At 42.2% G+C, this 18,963-nt stretch overlaps 1 protein-coding gene across 6 annotated transcripts in view; it reads right to left on the bottom strand.

The window, feature by feature from the left end:
• Positions 1-18,963, bottom strand: part of LOC143806825 (synaptotagmin-2-like) — a 103,185-nt gene that overhangs the window by 57,786 nt on the left and 26,436 nt on the right. Inside the window, exon 1 of one of the 6 annotated variants that reach the window (XM_077287765.1) lies at positions 8,811-9,116. The exons of 2 other annotated variants lie outside the window; for them this stretch is intronic. The gene's annotated coding sequence lies outside the window, so the exon portion shown is untranslated. Of the gene's footprint in view, positions 1-3,277; positions 3,573-8,810; positions 9,117-18,963 lie in introns of those variants that run through there. 3 more of the 6 variants (XM_077287767.1, XM_077287766.1, XM_077287769.1) reach the window with 3 other exon arrangements.

The raw sequence follows: 18,963 nt of genomic DNA, 5'->3' as shown, positions 1-18,963 counted from the left end.
GCTTTGAGAGAATGGGGTTCCTGCCAGTCCATCACAGCCTGTAGCTTGGCAGGATCCATAGCCAATCCCTGGGTAGAGATGATATAGTCAAGGAAAGGCAAGGACTCCTGCTCAAACACACACTTCTCCAACTTGGCATAGAGGGAGTTAGCCTGTAGGAGGTCGAAGACCTTGCAAACCTCTCTCCGATGGGAGTCACTATCTGGAGAGTAGATGAGAATATCATCTAGATAATCTACGACCGAGGTGGTAAGCATATTCCGGAAAATGTAGTTTACAAAGTCTTGGAAAACGGCTGGGGCATTACAAAGCCCAAAGGGCATCTCCAGATATTCATAGTGCCCATCCCTGGTGTTAAAAGCCGTCTTCCATTCGTCCCCCTCACAGATGCGAATCAGGTTGTAAGCACCCCGCAGATCTAATTTAGTAAATACCCTTGATCCCCGTAGCCTATCAAAAAGCTCAGATATCAAGGGTAGTGGGTACTTATTCTTAATGGTGATGGCGTTAAGACCCCTGTAGTCTATGCATGGACGCAGTTCTCCACTCTTCTTCTGTACGAAGAAGAACCAAGCCCCTGCAGGTGACACTGACTTCCTAATGAATCCTCTTGCCAGATTCTCTTGGATATACTGTGACATTGCCTCCGTCTCCGGAAGAGACAACGGATAGACTCGACCCTGGGGAGGCTCAGCACCAGGCAAAAGGTCAATAGGACAGTCATAGGGGCAGTGAGGCGGAAGGGTATCCGCAGCCCTTTTGGAGAACACGTCCGCATAGGACCAATATTGCTTGGGGAGAGAGGATAGATCTGCGGGTACCTCAGTTGTAGCAACCTGAACGCTTTCCCTCTGACATCTACCCCCACAAGATTCACCCCATCCTAAAATTCTGCCTGTGGACCACTTGATATGAGGAGAGTGATACCGTAGCCACGGCATCCCTAACAAGACCTCATCAATTCCCTCAGGAATGACGAGCAGAGATATCTCCTGATGAGATGGCGACAAGGACTGAGTGAAAGGGATGGTCTGGTGTGTTATCTGTGAGGGCAGTGTCGACCCATTCACCAGTCGTACAGTTACTGGTTGAGCTAGCATTACCAGGGGTATTGCGTGACATTGGGAGAAGGCAGAAGACATAAAATTGCCCTCCGCCCCAGAATCCACGCAGAGCTCTACCAAGTGAGTGAATGAGCCTATTGTAATTTTCCCCTTAAAGGACAATTTGGAGGCAAATGTCGCCGTGTCTAGTGTACCTCCACCTACTACCACGAGACGCTGACGTTTCCTCGACCGCTGTGAACATCTTGTGGCAAGATGTCCTGACTGCTGGCAAACATGGCAGACCTTGAGTGCACGAGTGGTCCGGGACTTAGATCCAGCTCATGACACTTCCATGGCCTCATATGACTCAGTGACCAGGACTGGAGATTCCAAAGGTTTGGCGAAGGTGGGAGCCAGCCGAAACCTCTGCCTACACTGGGCCCACTCTAACCTCCGCTTGTGAAAACAGAGGTCAATACGGGTAGACACAGCTATTACTGTAACTCCTCCAGTGTGGCGGGAATCTCTCTTGAGGCCAGAGCGTCCTTCACGTGGTCAGCCAGCCCACTCTAAAATATAGGGATAAGGGCTTTTTCTGACCACTCCAGCTCAGATGCTAGGGTTCAGAAGTGGACAGCAATATGGCTGACCAAGAACGAGCCCTGAGTCAATGCCAACAGTTGGAGCGCTGTATCATGGGTGACTCGAGGCCCTAAAAAGACCTGTTTCAGAGTGCTCAGGAACAGCGGAGCACTCTGCACCACATGATCGCCACGCTCCCACAGCAGCGTAGCCCACTCCGACGCCCTGTCCAACAGGAGAGACACAATAAATCCCACCTTTGCCCGCTCTGTGGGGAAACCTTCGGCCAGGATACGAGGTGTATAGAGCACTGGCTCACGAAACCCCTACAAGATTTACTATCACCAGAAAAATTTTCTGGCAGCGGGAGTCCAGATAGAGTCAGAACAGGGGTGGCCGTGGACAAGGTTGCTGCAGCGATGCTAGCAGCCTGAACAGTACTGCAGTAACATCCACAGCTGAGGTTGTGCACTCGAGAGCCAACAAACTACCCTCCAGCTGCTGGATGTACTGCAAGGATTGCTGTTTGTCCGCCATTTACTAGCCAGACCCTGGTGCTAGTATTATGTTAGGGTTGGCGGAATGCACCGAGTATATATATATGTATTAATAGGTGCGTTCGCAACCCGTGGTCCACCGTACAGGAGAGGAACCTGCTGCTGGCAAATGGTAGCGCTATATGGCGGTATAAGCTAACTCTGTTAACTCCACAGATTCACTAGAAACAAGATGCTGTGCCCTTTTATCCTCACAGAGGTACACAGCTATGAAACAGAGCAAAACTGTGGTCATGCAGTCAGAGAAAAAGGCAAACAACTCCTCACCGGAAGTGTCGGTATTCTAGCGGCTTATTTCAGCTAAGGCCCTGAATACACACATACAAACTCCTCACCGGAGGTGCCGGTATTCTAGGGGCTTATTTTAGCCAAACCCTAACCACATCCAGACATGACCACACTGGCACTGAGCTCATAAACTTTGGTTTGATACTAGCGCATGGCCGAGCGGCCATGCAAACTTTTTATAGCTGTAGCAGACAAGGACCTTCCAAAGTGGTCCAATAGGAGCTGCTACAGGGCCTGAACATGTGACCCCCTGACCTCCAATGAGAGGTCCTCCCATGGGCATGCTCAGTGTGTGTAAAGCAGGACTTAGTCCCAGAAAATCCAGCACACCACTGACCAGTGCTGGCTACAAAATCAGAACCTGGAAAGGCAGCAGTAACCCTTTGCACAGTATCAGGCTGAGCGAGATGCTGGGACTGACATCTCCGCTGAGCAGGCTCCACTGTGGCTGAAGCAGAATGGGAGACCGCAGCAGACATGGCTCGAGAATCCCCCTGTGCAGCGGCGGGAACTCAACTCCTAACATGCAGGTTTATAGAAAAATAGCGTCTTTATTATTGTATTGATAGTAGCTGGTCTATTAATCATCTATTTAGTCTTTTGAGTCTTCAGTATTCTCTCATCTTAGGGCGATCAATCAAAAAACACCAACTCAGCTCCGACAACGTCATCCTAATTACAGTTGCGTCACCTATTCTTCTAAATGCTCTCTGTGTAAGGTATACAGTTTTAGGATTTCTTAGCTTAGTTTCTTAGCTTATTGACAAGTTTCTATGTTTTGTTTCAGATAAGTATCATTCTTACCTTAACAAAGTGGATAGATTATGCTATTTCAGTGGAATGTCCTAGCGGGCAGTGTTTGGATTTCTTTGTTCCACAACCGTGAATAAGATCTTGTCCAACACTTCTTGATGGAAGGCGATCTTATGGCAAGCAACAACGTCAACAGTTAAATGGAAGGTCTGAAAATAAGTCATAATCCAGAGGAATGGATCTTCTTCATCGATTCGTCCAAAACAAGCCTAAAAGCCGTCTTGCCACATAATGGGAATGCGCTACCTTCAATTCCAGTTGGTTATACAATCCACAGGAAAGAAACCTATGATAACATGAAACAGCTATTGAGGTGCCTGAACTATGACCAACATTTGTGGTCCCTCTGTGGTAACTTAAAGGTGGTTGCCCTCTTACTTGGTCTCCATGGTGGATATACAAAGTACTGTTGCTTTGTGAGTGCAGGAGAATAACACTACAATAAAAGAAACTGGCCTTTACAACGTTCACTTCAGCCAGGGAGTAAAAATTTCCTGCATCCAGCCCTTGTTGACCCAAAGAAGATTTTGTTACCACCATTGCATATCAATTTGGGCCCAATGAAGAACTTTGTAAAGGCAATGGATAAAAATGCAAAACTATTCAAGTATCTCATTGATATATTTCCAAGGTTGAGTGAAGCAAAGATAAAGGAAAGAGTCCTTATTGGTCCTCAGATGCATAAGCTTCTTCAAGATGAGAAGTTTCTCCGTTTATTGCATCAATGGTAACTTATTTTGGGGGGAAACTTAAGAGCAGATAACTATGAAGAGTTGGTGGAAAATATCATCAAAATATATAAGAATATTGGCTGTAACATGTCCTTGAAGATTCATTTCTTACATTCGCATCTAGACTTTCTTTCCACCAGGCTGCAGAGCAGTGAGAGATTTCACCAAGATGTTTCTGTATGTGTATATATATATATATATACTGTATACAGGGGTTGGACAAAATAATGGAAACACCTAACGTTTTGGCATCATAATCTTCGAACATGTGATAAACATGCAAACCGTGACATATGGTAATGTTTTGTAGTTGATTATTTGTGTTATGTGATATGTGTATGTAAATTAACTGTTTGTTTTGCATAATTGTAAAAACATTGATGAGAACCTGATACCAATGGCAGACCTCTCGGATTTTCAAAGAGGCCAAATTGCTGGTGCTCGTATGGCAGGCGCTAGTGTAACAGAAATTGCCCGAATGCTTGGCGTGTCAAGAGGTACTGTCTCCCAAGTAATAACTGCATTTGAAAGAGAAGGAAAAACGTCAGAAGCAAAGCACAGGTCCGGCCAAAAGTCGGACTCTAAAGCGAATTGTGAGAGAGGATCGCAAGACCACAGCTCCGAAAATCACGGCTAAGCTCAATGAACACCTACAGAACCCAGTTTCCACGAAAACTGTTCGTCGGGAGCTGCACAAATCTGGATTCCACGGAAGAGCTGCAATTAGAAAACCGCTGCTCTCAATGACAAATGTTTCCAAGCGTTTAGAGTGGTGTAGAAACCTCCAGAATTGGTCCCTCGAGCAGTGGAAACGTGATATTCTCAGACGAATCATCGTTTACCCTATTTCCGACCTCCGGCCGAGTTTACGTTTGAAGACAGCTGAAAGAAGCATTCCATCCAGACTGCTTTCTCCCAACAGTAAAACATGGCGGAGGTTCTGTGATGATCTGGGGTGCTATTTCGTGGAGATCTGCCGGGCCAATGATATCCCTTCATGGAAGAATTAACAGCCGAGATTATTTAGGCATTTTGGGTGACCAAGTGCATCCAATGGTTTAAGTACTGTTCCCGGAGGGGAACGCCATCTTTCAGGATGATAATGCACCAATTCATACAGCTAGAATCGTTAAAGCATGGCACGAGGAACATTCTAATGAAGTTGAGCATCTCATCTGGCCCCCACAATCCCCAGACCTCAACTTTATTGAGCATTTATGGTCGATTTTAGAGATTCAAGTTAGACGTCGATTTCCGCCGCCATTGTCGCTCAAAGAACTGGAGGGTGTTTTAACTGCAGAATGGGCTAAAATTCCTTTGGAAACAATTCACACCTTGTATGAATCCATACCTCGGAGAATTGAGGCTGTAATCGCCACAAAAGGTGGACCTATACCAAATTAAACTAACTTTTGTTGATGTTTCCAGGTGTTTCCATTATTTTGTCCAACCCCTGTATATACAAAGAGAGAGACACTGTATCCAAAATGTATCTGGATTAACACTCGTCACCAGCCCAATGATCAGACGATCGATGTCTCGTGTCCCATATGTGCAGGGAAATCAAGGAACAAATAAACTCAAACACCACTCTATAGCATCCAAGATACAAAATGGTTTAGTACTAGTGATGAGCGAATAGCATTGTTGCTCGGGTCTCCCCGAGCACACTCGGGTGATCTCTGAGTATTTTGGCGTGCTCGGAGATTTAGTTTTTGTTGCCTCAGCTGCATGATTTACGGCTGCTGGACAGCCTGAATACCTGTGGGAATTCCCTAGCAACCAGGTAACCCTCACATGTACTCAGGCTGGCTAGCAGCTGTAAATCATGCAGCTGCGTCAACAAAAACTAAATCTCCGAGCAGTCATAAATACTCACAGATCACCCGAGCGTGCTCTGGAAAACCCGAGCAACAAGTACACTCGCTCATCACTATTTAGTACTTATCTTGTACATGTAAAGGCCTTATATCCAAAAAGAATCTCTCTTGAATCCCAATCTCCAAAATTCATGAATTTGATTGCAGAGGTTGAGTATTTTGCCGAGTATAAGGAGCAGAAACTCTCCATGTGCACGCACACTTATTGTTTTAGAAAATTAATAATGCCATAAGACATCATATTCAATATGCTAATAACAGACTTAGGCAACACTGCCAGATCTTGCCCTATAAAACTTCCAGCCTCAGTGTATCATTACACAAACTGCCAAAGGTTACAGACAGACTCGGCCACTAACATCTCCACATTATGGTGCAGATCTCCTTCCCTTTGGCAGAAATTACATATGAGTAGCCAAGAAGGTTGCTTATTGAAGCCATGTAGTAACTGCTGGTCTGCTAATTCTTCTCATCTGTAAGGGGGGCTTTGACTTTAAAAAAAAAAAAAAAAGAGCTTAAAGTATTTCAGGAATGTAAAAGTCATTTAATAATGGGAAATGTAGTTTAGATTTAATGCGATTTAAAAAAAATCATAGATAAAAATCATTACCTGGCAAGTCCCCTGCCACTACAGTGATCCTGCAGTGATGAGGTGTCTTACAAATCAACGGGACTGACAGTACCCACAGAGTGTTAGCCATGGAGTGGTGGTGGCTTTACCAAGTGATCAGTGATACATTTATTTATTTTTTTTTATATTCTCTTTAAAGGGAATCTTTCACAAGGTTTTTGCCTCCTAATCTGAGAGCCGCATAATATAGGGGCAGAGACAGTGATTTCAGCGATGTATTCCTTACTGGGCTGCTTCGTGCAGTTTTTATATATTCACTCTCTTTATCAGCAGGAATTTATTACTAGAGGACTAGTAAATCTGCTACCATGTAGTCTTCCATATTCATGAGCTCTGTATAAACCCGCCCACACCACCAAGCTGCCAATAAGTGATGTGGGCGGGGTGATACAGAGCTCGGGCATTCAAAGAACTGCTAGATCTTTTGCATAGAAAACAGTGAGTTCAGCAAAACTACAACAAGCAGCCCGTTAAGTGATACATCGCTGAAACCAGGGTCTCTGCCCCTACATAATGTTGCTATCAGATGGGTAAACAAAAACTTTCTGACAGATTCTCTTTAATTATCTCAATTTTTCAAAAAGTTAAAGCAGGCAATATCCTAAAGCCATGTCCTCTTCTTACACCTATGACTTTAATATTCCTTTATGCTGTGCAATTTAGCACAGAAGCAGAGTAACAAATAAAAATAATACACAAAAGAACTATGTCAACAGGATACGCTAAATACAGCTGGATTATCTTAATTTCTGCAGATCTATTGTATTTCGCATGTACTTACTGCTGCTGAGCTGACATTTCATGCTGGCATAGTGTCTGCACAGAGCTTGCTCTAATGATTTATACTCTGAGAGGTGTAGAAGTAAGTAGGGCAACATGATCTAGAAAAATACACCTCTCCCAGTGCAAGAAGTACAATGTCAATATTATAGGCTGCTAGACTATTTCTGCTAAGACCTAGACACACAATTACATCTCTGGGCTGGAGACTATATGGAAAAAAATATATATAAAATAATACAAGAAGCTCATGAATGTGCAGAACCACAGATTCACTTGTTTTAAAATCAGTGTATCTTTTGGAAATACCCTCACCTGGAGAATTTCTCTAAGTTGTAACAAACAATGGTCGGAATTCAAAATTTCATTGAGGAAATGTCATGGAGTTGTTGAAGCATCACCAGTGATCTCCGGGCCTGGACTGGTCACTGCTCTACTGAGCATGCATTGGTATCAATTCCGATATTCGCTCAGTAGATTCTTGCCAGTGCACAGTGACAGTGCGCTCTCTCGCTGGCTCTGATCAGAAGTAACAAGCTGACAAGAGAGTGCACTGTAAATGCGCATTGTAAGAATACCCAGCGTGCAGAGACTCCGAGACTGGACTGGTCTGGACTGGACTGGTCATTGCTCTACTGAGCATGCGTTGGTATCAATTTCAACATATGCTCAGTAGATTCTTCCCACTGTGCTCTCTTCTTCTCAGTGCACAGTGACAGTGCCCTCTCTCGCTGGCTCGGATCAGAAGTAACAAGCTGACAAGAGAGCGCACTGTCAATGCGCATTGCAAGAATACCTGGCGTGCAGAGACCAGTGCCGCCTCCACAAGTGACTCAAGTCAGGCCTCTGAAATGGAGGTCACTGATGAGGGTTCGTTTCGGGGAGAGGGCAGAGGCTACGGCAGTGACCAATGCCTCTGCCCCCTGATAACGCTTTGATAATCCCAGCATACACTGGGATTCTCACATGAAGCATCATCAAAGAGGAAGAAGGGGGGAAAAAAGCAGTTAGTCTAGTTAGGTCAGGATATTGAATTTTTAAAAAAATAGATTAGATTATGAAATCAAATAGACAGACATTTAGAATTAAAATTAATTTGTGTTTTGGACCACCTCTTTAAACCATTATTCATTTCAGCCTTGGAAGAAGACATCCCTCAGGTGTAAATCTTCATTCTGGGGCTGCAACATGTATTGGTTTTACAATAATGATAGTAATTATTTAAACTAACTCCATATATGTGAAATCGTGTGGCGAGTGCCAGCAAATTGGCCCTATTTAATCCACCTGGCATGCGGCATCTCCAGTTTTAGGCTAGATTACATAACTTCTGACACTTCTATATACAAACAGTGAAATAAAAATCCAAATTAACCTTAAGTTTAAAAATTGCATGCATTTGAATGTGGCTGTTTCTGCAGCACATGCATGAATTTCTGCAAACCTCATTGAAATACATACAGCAAACACTTCTATGACAAATATGTCATGTGTGAACATACCCAAAGTTTCTGCTTCCCGGTTATAGAGATCATTTGCTCATTATTTTCCAAGTTCTGTTATATCCATAGCTCAGGAGGATTCAAAGAATATTAGAAGTACTAGGGGAGTTCAGCAGACGGCCTTTCTTCCAGTGGAGACATGTCAGTATTTTGTGATATGAAGAGTAGTAAAAAATGTTTGCACGTTCCAAGCCTACTCCTTCTAAAAATGTCACAGTACCGGCAAAACCTGACTCCGGGAAATGTCAGCGCCTTATGGAGGCATAGCAGCATACTTTTTTTTTTACAGTTTAATTGTTTAGAGCTATGTGCCATGTGTGTTCTGAGGACTTTATCTCCAGCAACGTTGTTTATTTAAGACGGCGTAATCAGAAGAAAAGGCGAATACGCCCATCAAGTACACCGACGTATTCTAAAGATCAATTCCGTTTATATCCTGTAACTATTGAGAAGTTTTTAAGAAAAATATAACAATTATTGAAGTAGTAACGCTATCAGTTCCCCCACCAAAAACAAAAACAACTAATACCGGTAATCTTATTAAATAGGACGAGACCGATCGTCAGGATTTATAGTATTTTGTAGAAAAATTCAGTCCTTAAGTGCCAGAATGTTCTTTGTCTTTCCTATACCTTAAGAATCAATATTAACAAATGAGATCACAAATGTTAATTATTAATTCTAGGCCTTAGATTAAATGATAGGACAGATCTAAGAGAAAATAGCATTTTTTTTTTTCCATTTTAATTACGGTAGATATTAATGAACATGTCACATAGATTGAGCGAACAAGTTATTCTCTGTCCGGCTCAGACTCAATCTTTGAGTTTTAGGGTAAATTCACGCTAGACGTTTTTTCAGCATTTTTTTTTTCTGCAGCAAAACCTGATCTCTTGGTAGGAAAGAAGCTGTAGAAAAAAAACTGTTTTAATTGTTTTTTCTTGCGTTTCTGATGCATTTTTGCAGTGGTTTTGGCATGCCAAAATTTTACCTTGTGCATGCTGATAAAGTTTAGTGTTAAAAAAAAAGTCATATTCCACAGGTTTTGGCACAAAAAATGCATCAAAAAATTATACATGTGTTTTTGGTGCCTTTTTTCAGCATTTTTTCAAGTTGGGTGAAAAACGCTGAAAAACGCTGAAAGAAGTGACATGCTCTATGTCCAAATAAACATGCAAAATACTGATGACAGAAAAAACAATGTGTGTGCATGAGATTTCTGAGATCTCATACGCTTTGCTGGTACTGTAAAATGTAGCTGAAAATTAGAATAAAAAAAGCAGCAAAAACATCTAGTGTTAACTTAGTCTTAGGCCATGTGCACACGTTCAGGATTTTTCGCGTTTTTTTCGCGTTTTTTCGCTATAAAAACGTGATAAAAACGCGAAAAAAACACTAACCTATGCCTCCTATTATTTACAGTGTATTCCGCATTTTTTGTGCAAATGTTGCGATTTTTTCCGCGAAAAAATCGCATCGCGGAAAAAAAAGCAACATGTTCATTAAAAATGCGGAATTGCGGGGATTCCGCACACCTAGGAGTCCATTGATCTGCTTACTTCCCGCACGGGGCTGTGCACACCATGCGGGAAGTAAGCAGATTATGTGCGGATGGTACCCAGGGTGGAGGAGAGGAGACTCTCCTCCACGGACTGGGCACCATATAAGTGGTAAAAAAAAAAGAATTAAAATAAAAAATAGTGATATACTCACCTTCGATGTCTTCCCGCCTCTCAGCGGCATGCTGCCGCTTCGGTTCCTGTAGCTGGTGTGCGGTGAAGGACCTGCGATGACGTCACGGTCCTGTGATTGGTCGAGACCGGTCATGTGACCGCTCACGTGAACGCTCACGTGACCGCGACGTCATGGAAGGTCCTGCGCGCACACACCATCTATACGGAACGGACGCCGCTAAGGTCTGCGGGTGAGTATAAGCATTTTTTTTATTTTTTTTATTATTTTTAAACATTCTATCTTTTACTATAGATGCTGCATAAGCTGCATCTATAGTAAAAAGTTGGTCACACTTGTCAAACAGTATGTTTGACAAGTGTGACCAACCTGTCAGTCAGTTTTCCAAGCGATGCTACAGATCGCTTGGAAAACTTTAGCATTCTGCAAGCTAATTACGCTTGCAGAATGCTAAAAAAAACGCGAAAAAAACGGAAAAAAAACGCAAAAAAAAAAATGCGAATTTCTTGCAGAAAATGTCCGGTTTTCTTCAGGAAATTTCTGCAAGAAATCCGGACGTGTGCACATACCCTTATTGTCCGTTTGCATCAAAAAACCCTAGAGGGGAGAAAAATCCAGTAAGGCACATATCTTTTAACAAGACTTACTTTGTTGTCAAAATAATGACCAAACTTTCAATTAAAGGGCACCTGTCACCTCGTTTTTTCAGTATGAGATAAAAATACTGTTAAATAGGGCCTGAGCTGTGCATTACAACAGTGTATTTTGTGGACCCCGATTCCCCACCTATGCTGCCGAAATACGTTACCAAAGTAGTCGTTTTCGCCTGTCAATCAGGCTGGTCTGGTCAGATGGGCGTGGTGTCTTCCCCCAGATCTTGCGTAGTTTTCCGTTGGTGGCGTAGTGGTGTGCGCATGCCCAAGGTCCCGAATCCACTGCACAGGGGAGTGAAAAGATCGCGATGTGCGGTATTTCATTGGTGATCGGTGGGCACGGCCATCTTCCTTTGGCCGCACGTGCGCAGAAGCGGCGCTCTGCTGGCCGCGGCTTCAGGAAAATGGCCACGGGATGCCGCGCGTACGCAGATGAAGATCGCGGCGGCCATTTTCCTGAAGTCGAGATGCGAACTTTGCTTCCGGAAAATGGCCGCCGCGATCTCCATCTGCGCACGCGCGGCATCCCGCGGCCATTTTCCTGAAGCCTCGGCCAGCAGAGCGCCGCTTCTGCGCACGCGCGGCCAAAGGAAGATGGCCGCGCCCACCGATCACCAATGAAATACCGCACATCGCGATCTTTTCACTCCCCTGTGCAGTGGATTCGGGACCTTGGGCATGCGCACACCACTACGCCACCAACGGAAAACTACACAAGATCTGGGGGAAGACACCACGCCCTTTTGATCAGACCAGCCTGATTGACAGGCGAAAACGACTACTTTGGTAACGTATTTCGGCAGCATAGGTGGGGAATCGGGGTCCACAAAATACACTATTGCAATGCACAGCTCAGGCCCTATTTAACAGTATTTTTATCTCATACGGAAAAAACGGGGTGACAGGTTCCCTTTAAGCCTCCGATGCAAAAGTGAATTTAGCCTATGGTATTAAAAATCTAAAATTGAAAACAGGAGGAAAGTTTAATTATAATTATAGACGTAGAAGATTTAATCATAATCGCAAATGCACATTTTTTCACTGCAAGAGCAGTGAGAATATGGATTCTTTACTGTAAGAGCAGTGAGAATATAGATTCTTTACTGTAAGAGCAGTGAGCGTATGGATTCTTTACTGTAAGAGCAGTGAGGCTATGGATTCTTTACAGTAAGAGCAGTGAAGCTATAGATTATTTACTGTAAGAGCAGTGAGACTTTGGATTCTTTACTGTAAGAGCGGTGAGACTATGGATTCTTTACTGTAAGAGCAGTGAGAATCTGGATTCTTTACTGTAAGAGCAGTGAGAGTATGGATTCTTTACTGTAAGAGCAGTGAGACTATGGATTATTTACTGTAAGAGCAGTGAGACTATGGATTCTTTACTGTAAGAGCAGTGAGAATCTGGATTCTTTACTGTAAGAGCAGTGAGAGTATGGATTCTTTACTGTAAGAGCAGTGAGACTATGGATTATTTACTGTAAGAGCAGTGAGACTATGGATTCTTTACTGTAAGAGCAGTGAGAATCTGGATTCTTTACTGTAAGAGCAGTGAGAGTATGGATTCTTTACTGTAAGAGCAGTGAGACTATGGATTATTTACTGTAAGAGCAGTGAGACTATGGATTCTTTACTGTAAGAGCAGTGAGAATCTGGATTCTTTACTGTAAGAGCAGTGAGAGTATGGATTCTTTACTGTAAGAGCAGTGAGACTATGGATTATTTACTGTAAGAGCAGTGAGACTATGGATTCTTTACTGTAAGAGCAGTGAGAATCTGGATTCTTTACTGTAAGAGCAGTGAGAGTATGGATTCTTTACTGTAAGAGCAGTGAGACTATGGATTATTTACTGTAAGAGCAGTGAGACTATGGATTCTTTACTGTAAGAGCAGTGAGAATCTGGATTCTTTACTGTAAGAGCAGTGAGAATATGGATTCTTTAATGTAAGAGCAGTGAAACTATGGATTCTTTACTGTAAGAGCAGTGAGGCTATGGATTCTTTACTGTAAGAGCAGTGAGGCTAGGGATTCTTTACTGTAAGAGCATTGAAGCTATAGATTATTTACTGTAAGAGCAGTGAGACTTTGGATTCTTTACTGTAAGAGCAGTGAGACTATGGATTCTTTACTGTAAGAGAGGAGAGACTATGGATTATTTACTGTAAGAGAGGAGAAACTATGGATTATTTACTGTAAGAGAGGAAAGACTATGGATTCTTTACTGTAAGAGCAGAGAGACTATGGTTTCTTTACTGTAAGAGCAGTGAGACTATGGAGCTCTCTGCCACATGATGTTGTAATGTTTGATTCACTACTAATATTCAAGGAGGGCCTGGATGCCTCTCTAGATAAATATAATATTATAAGTTATGGACACTAGATTCTGTAATGGGGCATTGATCCAGGGAACTAGTCTGATTGCCATATGTAGAGTCAGAAAGGACTTTTGCCCCTAATATTGAGCTATTAATTTCTGCAACAATGAAGGCTTTGCCTTGAAGATGTTAGGCTATAGGTTGATCTCGATGGACTTAAGTCTAACTTCAACCTTAAACACTATGTTATATGTGCCATTGGAAGGCTCAAACTTAGGGACGTACAGAAAAAGGAGGGAGGTTATACCTTGCCATCTTTTTTGCCTCCTTAGCACACGTTTACCATGTCTACAGTATACTATGAGAGCATTGGAGCCAAAACCTTTGTGAACTTATTGATTCCATTCAATGCTGTCGGCTTAGTAAGTGGTGTATAAATACACTATAAACACAGTAGGATTTTGGTAATTATTTGAAAGGCAAAAAAAGATGTTTTCACCGCCACCCTGTTTTGAATCCACTCCTAGTTTTGACTATGGCTGATTATCCAGAAATTAATGCAGTGTTAGACAGTATCATGAGTAGAATTACTTAATTATAGACTTTCTGTAAAACTTTGTTGTTTGCATGAATGCCAAATGTAAAACCTATCTCAATGTTTCCAAAAACCAAACCATCATCAACCAAGGTAGACGAGTCAGAGTGGAAACCACACAATTTACACTGCTAAAAAAAAACACGCCAAGGGCACACTCCCTCCGTGTGAAGAAAGAAAAGATACCAAAAACCTTATTTACAAGAACTTTGAATCTATGGAAAATCTTCCCCAGAAACTGACTATAGTGGGAATCAGGGCTCGTTCACACGAGCATATAACTCTGATGAGTGCTATCCGATAGAGCTCGGACCAATATTATAGTTTGGGGTAGTGCAGATCTGCCTTTTTTCTCATGTCAATGCCAGGAGTCAATGTGCCCCAGCATCGTTAAAGATGCATAGCATACATAGTGCTGAAGAATTCCTCTAGGAGGAAAGATGTACGACAGCGCTGTGGACGCACGCAGATAAAGGAATCTGTCCCCATAGAGAGAGAAAGAAGATTATTCAGCTGGGCAGCACAAGCAAGATGTGGCAGATCTTTGCCTGGGTGGCAATTCTTAAAACCGGGGAGAAGCAGTGTAGGACTCCCCCATGTGAGGCAAGAATTCTGGAAAGAATGGATTTGGTCCGACCCGGGGCTGAACATAGTGAAGGAAAGGACAGAGAAGGGACAGAAAGGAAGAAATGAACTGTGATACTTGAAGTGCCTGTATTTGAACAAGCTGTGCTGAGTAAAAGAGTTAACGTTGAAGTTAAGCCGGAGTGTGTCTCCTTTATTGTGGATCCGTCTGTGAGCCAGCTACAAGGTACTGCAACAGAGATGTGATCCTATGCGGGAAGGGGTTCAGGGAACGATACAGGGATTGCTGTCTGCCATGGCTGCTGCCCTGGTCTCCGACCCCTTCATAAACATATAGAATTCTTGTTGTGGATATTGATCTAGAATGCTACCTGTTTGGATCAGGAGAGAAACTTTTAGTTCATCACTTCTAAATTGGTCATAAATAATTGCCTTAGAATATGGTTCAGAAGAGAGAATGTCTCATTAACAAGTCCATATGTTATCACATATCTACTATTGGTTTACTTAACAGAAAACTCATGAAGATGTTATAGTTTATGGCTCCGTTTACATGTCCATTTTTATTTGTGGGCGATAACTGCAAAAAATTAAAATATGAAGGTGCAAACGAGTTTGGTCCAATTTGAGTGCCAGGCACACACATTTCTTTGAATGTTTCAGTGAAGTGACTGGACGGCACCTCAATGTCATCAATGTTCTGTTTACTTGAGATAAGAATATGTGAATTCAGCCCAAGAACTCATTCAGACGTCATGTGAAAAAACGAACCAATTTTCGTCACAACACAGACGTGGCACTCATTCTGTTTGAGATTTTGTAACATTTTTATACAACTTTAGAAGTTTTTATTTAGTTTATTGTGTCTTTATGAACCAGCTCTTCAAACTTTGTGAAAATGTTGCCAAGCTTAGTGGAAAGGAGGAATGGTCAAACACGACCAAGAATTAACACCTCAAACGTGTAGTAATTTACGACAGAAATGTACTCCAGTCCACGAATAGAGTATATTTCTTGTGGTGGCGCATGACATCTGAAAGATGAGTCAAAGTCATTAAGAAGTGGGGGCTTTGTAATGAATTTGAGCATCTTACTTAATTATTCCTTTCACCAAGATTGACTTGCAAAATGCCAGTGTTGATGAATTCGTCGACAGTGATTTTGTGGGAATTGACATCAGCCACTACTTCTTGATGCACCTTCTGACATTTTCTTTGGCAACTTATCTTCTCTACAATCAGAAACTAAAGTTATCTGTCTTCGTTAAATGATTAACTATAGATTACATTTTAAATAGTAAAATATGGATGAAAGTCAAGAAGAGACAACAGGACATACAAGATATCTAGAGGAAAGGGGGAAACATCTGATTTTTCTTTGGCATCTAAATAAAGAATATAATGGATAATTCTGTATACAGTATACAGGCTGTACATCATGCTCATTGAAGGTCCTCATCAGACGACACCTTTCAGATGTGGCAAGTCACACGGCAGTATCAATTTTCACTGCATCTAAACACTTTGCAAATATACATGGAGGTAGTGTAGTTAACTTTAAATTCCGGGTGTAGAAAAGGTATACAAGCAAATAAGGGGTGGAAATTATAGAAGCAAACTATTAAACAGAAAATTCTACTGGATGTTCATGCTGGACACTTGATTCCCAAATGGCTTAAATAGCAGACACGATTTTTTTTTTGTATATTCCCCAAAAAAATTATGAATATTTATATTGTTTTCTGACAAATCTGGTTCTTTCCCCCCCCCCTTTTTTTAAAGCAACATTGCGATCACAGCAAAAAAAAAAATCACATCAGGGTCATAATGTTTAAACGCACCCCCAAAATTCTCTGTTTAGCTAAAGGATGAATATTTTTTTTATTTTTTTTTTTTTTACTGAATCATGTTTATTAAAAAATTTTCAGGTTACACAGATAAACACAACAATTCCGCAAACAGAGCAGAGTAGATTATTAATAAAATAAGAAAACAGACATACCAACGCAAGGGAGGGGGGGGAAAGGGAGTAGGTACACATAGGTATACAACTGTAGATTATTTAGATCAAAGGTCTAAACATAAACTAACCTACTGAAATACAGGTTCCTGAAAGTCAAAGCGACATATAAACTAGACAGCTAGGCACAGTGCAAGATTTTCACGGGCCGGGAGTATCAGATCCCGGATCACAGTAGGACAAGCGTCTTCACGCTGGGATAAAGGAAAACCGGCTATCAAGCCACGGCTCCCAGATCTGAGACTTTTTTGTTTTTGATGACGCAGATAACACCAGTGCCCGTTCGTATTGGCAATGAAGGTTCATCCTATCAATCACAGATTGTATGGTCGGTGCGCTAGTCACTCTCCATTTGGAAGCCACTGCCAGTCTAGCGGCTATAAACAAATGTGAGAACACACCTCTCAGCCCATGTGGGATCTCATCCAAACCAATATGCAATAAAACCATACTAGGTCGCAGGGCCACCCGAATCCCAGTCACCTCCGCTATCACGTCCTCTAAACTAACCCAAAGATTTTGTAATTTCGGACATGACCACCACATATGGCTAAGCGTCCCCAACATACCGCAGCCTCTCCAGCACAATGGGGAGCATTGAGGGCCAAAATGGGCAACTTTAACTGGGTAATAGTACCAGCGTAAGTGGACTTTTTTTAATTGTTCCAGATGGTTTACACATGAGGATACTCTCCGAACCTCTAACACCGCTTCCCGCCACCCATCAGGCGCTAGGGTGACCTGCAAGTCATCCTCCCACTGGCTCATGAATTGCAACTTAACCTCTGGGTCAGGATCATTCAGGGCTCTATACAAAATAGATACATTGCGAGTACTAGGACCAGGCACCAAGAAAAGACCATTTACTGTACGAACTAGGTTGGTATTAAAAAAGGGCGTCAGTTGAGTAGTGTGCATAAGATGTCTTAATTGTAAAAACTGATAAAATCTATGCCGAATATCAGGGTGTTTCGCAACTAGGCGATCAAACGGTTTAATCATTGTGTCATCAAGCAGCTGATGAAGTGATTTTACACCAGCTAGTACCCATGGCTGTAAATCTATATATGGAATATGTAATTCTAGCGCCTTCAGTGACACTTCAGTTAACGGAATTTTAATAAGAGACGGGACCGTCTGTCTCCAAAAATGCAGTGCAGTAGACATGGTCGGTAGGGGGAGACTACCTGTCCGCAGACCCAAAGCTTCAACCTCCAGCATGAATCGGGTGGAGCCTCTAGTTGCATAGAAATTTTCAATTTGCAACCATCTATGATCCTTATCAAGCTGCCACCAGTCCCGCAACCCTGCCACCACCGAGGCCTTATAGTACGCCATCAAATTTGGTAATCCCATTCCCCCCAACTCATAAGGGTAGTACATAAGGGATTTAGCCACTCTAGGAGTTTTGTGGGCCCATATGTATCTATTTGTTAAGCGTTGAAAGTTTGTTATGATTTTGCTTGGAACCCTCAAAGGGAGACATCTAAAATAATATAATATCTTGGGGAGAATTTTCATTTTGAAAATGTTGATTCTGGCCACCCAGGATGTCATAAACATATGCAAGGTGTCTAACTCAGACTTAAGGATGAATATTTTAAGTGTATATTGCTGACTACAGTCTCCAGGATATGAAAATTCTAGGTAATTACATTTTTAAATATTTGGATTTTTAATGACCACAGATAAATATAGTATTCTTCTGTAAAATTTGAAAACTTATCAAGCAAAGGAAAATTGCAGTTTTGTGTTTGTCAAAGTTATAAGTGGCTACTAAGGGGGTTAAACAGGATGTCTATTTATACAGAACATTCTCAAATGCAACACTGCTCTAGGAACAAAGGGTAATGTATTTGAACAAGTCACATTAATTTTATTTCTTCTCATGCTTTGTTACTGAAAAGAAAGATACCTAACTTCTTACCATTATATTCTAATGACTTCATAGCTATCATGCTGCACATCTAAGGTGCATTTACACTGCACGTCTGATGCAATTGAGTGTTGGCAGCACGGGGGCGCAGTGGTTAGCCTTGCAGCGCTGGAGTCCTGGGTTCTAATCCCACCCAGGACAACATCTGCAAAGAGTTTGTATGTTCTTTGGTGTGGGTTTCCTCCGGGTACTCTGGTTTCCTCCCACATTCCAAAGACATACTTATAGGGATTTTAGATTGTGAGCCCCATCCGGGACAGCGATGATAATGTGTGCAAACTGTAAAGCGCTGCGGAATATGTTAGCGCTATATAAAAATAAAGATTATTCTTATTAGTAGGAATGGTTGTTCGTGATAAT

This window comes from Ranitomeya variabilis, chromosome 2, assembly GCF_051348905.1.
Source record: "Ranitomeya variabilis isolate aRanVar5 chromosome 2, aRanVar5.hap1, whole genome shotgun sequence".
Taxonomy (NCBI): domain Eukaryota; kingdom Metazoa; phylum Chordata; class Amphibia; order Anura; family Dendrobatidae; genus Ranitomeya; species Ranitomeya variabilis.
This window is presented reverse-complemented; position numbering and strand designations above follow the sequence as displayed.